At 43.8% G+C, this 4,267-nt stretch overlaps 1 non-coding gene across 1 annotated transcript; it reads left to right on the top strand.

Annotated features, from left to right (window-relative positions):
* Nucleotides 1-963: 963 nt before the first annotated feature.
* Nucleotides 964-1,046, top strand: trnal-cag (transfer RNA leucine (anticodon CAG)). Its single transcript has one exon. It is a non-coding gene; the product is annotated as a tRNA-Leu (tRNA).
* The last annotated feature ends 3,221 nt before the right edge of the window (nucleotides 1,047-4,267 follow it).

Genomic DNA, 4,267 nt, shown 5'->3' with positions numbered 1-4,267 from the left:
GCACTTAATGTAGACACATGTTTATTTCTATAAACTACTGGACTCCGAGTCCAAATAACTAAGGCACCCCTTTCAATTCCCCATCTCTTTCTCGTATCCATCACTTTAACTCTCTCCTTACCCTTTCCTTCGCCATTTTCACCCCCGACCCGCCGCCCCCACCCTCCCCACTCTCAATCATTCTCAGTTACTCACCCAATTCACCCATTGGAAAGTCTGTAGCGACATTTGATCTGGTCCGCACGAGATACTGGTACTCGGGGAGTCGGCTGAACTCCCCGCCTTGCTCTCCCTATCCCCAGTGAAGACTCTGGTACTCGGGAATTCGGCTGATCTCCCCGCCTTAGACTGAAGATCTAAAGGTCACAGGTTTGGGCAGTTTTCGGTTATTTAGTTTCCTCTTCTCAAATCACAAAGGATTGGGGATGGAATCGAGAGACATCAAGGGTGGGAAAAAAATACATCGTGTTCATTATATTTCTTTGTTCCATTTTGCCTTTTCCTCTGGTTTTTTCACTCTCGGTGCCAGGTGAACATTTGATACAATTCTCCTGAACTGACGCCTTTTCCACATCTCGAGGCGGTCAGACCCGCTCTGTCTGTCTGTTACTGCTTGTGACCATTAATGGGAACAGGCCGCGAGTTAAGCGTTTATCAGCAAATCGGAGAAAGACAAATTAAAGGTAAGATCAGTTTCTCCGCCCAAAGGGGAAGATGCAATGGATGTTATTCTAAAAAATTCCCCCTGACTTTGTGTGTGAATTTATTCCTAAAGTTTGGATTTTAAGAGGAACAAAAAACCGAAAGAATGAAACTTGTGACGGCCCATGATTCATAATAATTTCTTTTCGTATTTGTCCGGGGAGCTTGTGTCCTTCTGTTCGGATTGACCGAGAACCAGAGCGTGAAACTGTCATTGGGCCTCAGTGGGAAAAGTAGGTTCAGTAAATTAGCAATCAGGCAGTCAGGATGGCCGAGCGGTCTAAGGCGCTGCGTTCAGGTCGCAGTCGCTTCTGGAGACGTGGGTTCGAATCCCACTTCTGACATTTAGTCATTCACAAAGGCGAAATCAGAGTTTGCACCTTTGACTGCAAATGATTTTGCTGCCCTGTTGTCCACGGCCGGTTTGTTTTTATTTGTTGTAAGAATGTATAGTGTTGGGAGTGAGCAAAACACGGCCCGTGGAATCAATCCATTGTAACATTGACCAGTTAGACCAATGCCTCAGTCACTCGCCTCACAGGGCTGAATGGGGATCCAGATGTGTCCAGTTGTAATTGTGATTACAAAATAAAAAATGAGTAATTTACACAGTCTTTGGACCTGTGATCTCAACACGCAAATTCGCATGACGTAGGTATGTGAACTTTAACCCTTTTGTGTGTTTTTTGTAAAATGATCAGATGAGAAGCTAAGTTTGCGAGTGTTGTTCCGTCGTTGATTCCTGCATGGTGGGTGATGCTTGTAATGAAATATAGACATGTGAAGCACATCTCCCTGTATAGCATGTGTGTGAAATGTTTTCGACTAAAATCTGTTCATGTGGCTGAAACGGTGTCGCCATAGTAACATCTGCGGCTCGTCAGCAATTTATCTTCGACCATACTGGCATGGAGCGTGGTCGAGTGGTCTGAGACCGGACATTGATGCTCCAGGATTGTCAGGGTGGGATTCGATTTTCATCGCGAACAAACTTCCCAGAGACACGAAAAGTTGGCGGTTGTTGTTGTATAAATATCACAGTAAAACAAACACACTTACAATTTGTATATACACACTTAAGTTTGTGCAATAGTGGGGGGCATTAGTTTAGGTTCTTTAATTGAGGCGGCACTAATTGGGGTTGTATGATAGAGTGGAGCAGTAGTTGCTCTTGTCTCTTAGTGAGGTAGGGAATTGAACCAAGACTGAACCAGATTCCTGGTGTCAGAGGCTCTGAACATGTTTAATCCAATCCTAAAATACCGTTTGAAAATGAGAACGGATGACAATTCCACACAGGAAAAACACAAAAAAAAATTAAAGTTTTGAATGTCACTCGGTAACCATGTTAGAATTTCCTTCAATCTGAAACAGAAATTTACCGGTTTATTAATGATGATTAGATTCATCTTTTTTTCACAGAATTTAATGAATTTTGCTTAATTAATACAGTAAACTGTTCTGTAAAAGTTAATTCTGGTCGTGTTGTGCTGACCCCCAATACAATATATTCTTACCACCATTAAAACGAAACCTCCCACAGATGGAGGTCGGGGTGTAGCTCGGAATAAAATTTAGTCAATTTCTTTCTCACAACTTTTTAGTGGTGCAGGAGGCAGGATTGCCTTATATGCAGAGCATGATTGAGCTCCAGAGGACAGAATGCAGAGGGTTTGTCGACGCAGCACACGTGGAGCAAATCAAATGTCTCAAGGTGGTGTGCTGATTAAAGCTGAATGTGAATGTATCCCAATTCAGGCGACCCCAAGGGTGCAGAATGGAAAATGTTCCTGCCGGGAATCAAAACGGCATTTCCCACATGGGACACAAGAATGTTATTATTGAATCACCAACGCTCGCATGGTCAATGGCTGCACGTGTCCAGTTGGAAACCTGTCTGAGAGAACATACAGTCTGACAGATCGCTTGTGATAACCCTACGCATTCTGATGTACAGCCGTGCAGGCGCTGTTGCTACGATTTCCGATGGCCGATTGATTAAAGTGTTAAAATGCAATTGATTGGGATTTTCCTGCGCCAGTTCAAATCCTGCTCGCAGCGCTTGTGTTTGAAGCTCGAATAAATATCAATTGGAATGAACCTACTCGCAATTACCTCTCTCAGATAGATACTCCACCGAGGCAGACGTTTCTAATAAGGAGCCCAATCATTTCTAACACGATTTCAAAACGAGAGCTGGAATCTCTCTGCAGCTCCAGCTTAAATTCTGCTCGTTCGCAGATCTTGACATTTAAACTCTTTGCATCTCTATCTCTCCCTATGTCTTGTCTGTCTGTCTTTTCCCCAATCGAACCCGAGGCTTACTTGAACGGCCAGGGCTGATGGAACATGCAGCAACAGCAGAAACGGGTTAAGAAAGGCCCAGAATGTGGAAAAAGTGAAGGTGATACCCAGTTGATGAATTCGTTGCTAATGTTATCACATTTATGTCTCTTCGCACTTACAGTGAAAAAAACAGCAATTTGAGTGAAGTATACTTATTGTAGAGTGTGGAATATGAGGATGGCGAGGCAGACGACAATGTAGCTTCAGGCTATAGACCCCCTAACAGGAACCACACTGTAGGACAGGGTATACAGAACGAAATAATGGGGGCTTGTGAGAAAGGAACAGCGACAATCATGGCAGATTTTCATCTACATACAGATTGGAAGAGTCTGATTGGCAAAGGTAGCCTGGAAGATGAGTTCATGGAGTGATTTCGGGACAGTTTCTTACAGCAGCACGTTCTAAAGCCAACCAGAGAGCAGGCTATTCTAGATCTGGTAATGTGTATGAAACAGGATTAATTAATGACCTCATTGTAAGGGAGCCTCAAGGAAGCAGTGATCACAATACGATTGAATTTCGCATTCAGTTTGAGGGAGAGAAGATTCAGTGTTAGACTAGTGTTTTAAGCTTAAATAAGGGCAGTTATAAGGGCATGAAGACAGAGCTGGCTAAAGTGAATTCGGGTTAAGGGATAGGTCAGAAAATTGTGCAAATAATAGGGTAATAATAGTGGGGGATTTCAACTTCCCCAATATTAACTGGGATACTCAGAGTGTAAAAGGCTTAGAGGGTACAAAATTCTTAACGTGCATCCAGGAGAGCTTTTTGAGCCAGCATGTAGAAAGTCCTACAAGAGAGGGGGCGGTACTGGACCTAATTCTAGGGAATGTGGCCGGCCAAGTGGAAGAAGTGCTAATAGGTGAGCACTTTGGTGACAGTGACCATAATTCGGTGAGATTTAAGGTGCTCATGGAAAAGGACAGGGAGGGGCCGGAAATAAATGTTCTAAATTGGGGGAAGGCCGATTTTAATAGGATAAGGCAGGATCTGGCCAAAATGGACTGGGATCAGCTGCTTGTAGGAAAATCCGCATCGGAGCAATGGGAGTCTTTCAGAAGGGAGATTGAGACCATACAATGGCAACATGTTCCCGTAAAGGTCAAGGGTGGTTCCAAGAACTCCAGGGAACCTTGGATGTCAGGGGATATACGAGAATGGATTAGGAAAAAAAGGAGGGCTTTTGGCAGATACAAAAGGCTAAAGACGGAGGAAG

Source organism: Heptranchias perlo, unplaced genomic scaffold, assembly GCF_035084215.1.
Source record: "Heptranchias perlo isolate sHepPer1 unplaced genomic scaffold, sHepPer1.hap1 HAP1_SCAFFOLD_44, whole genome shotgun sequence".
Taxonomy (NCBI): Eukaryota; Metazoa; Chordata; class Chondrichthyes; order Hexanchiformes; family Hexanchidae; genus Heptranchias; species Heptranchias perlo.
Note: the sequence above shows the minus strand (reverse complement) of the source record. Positions and strands in the feature narration are given on the sequence as shown.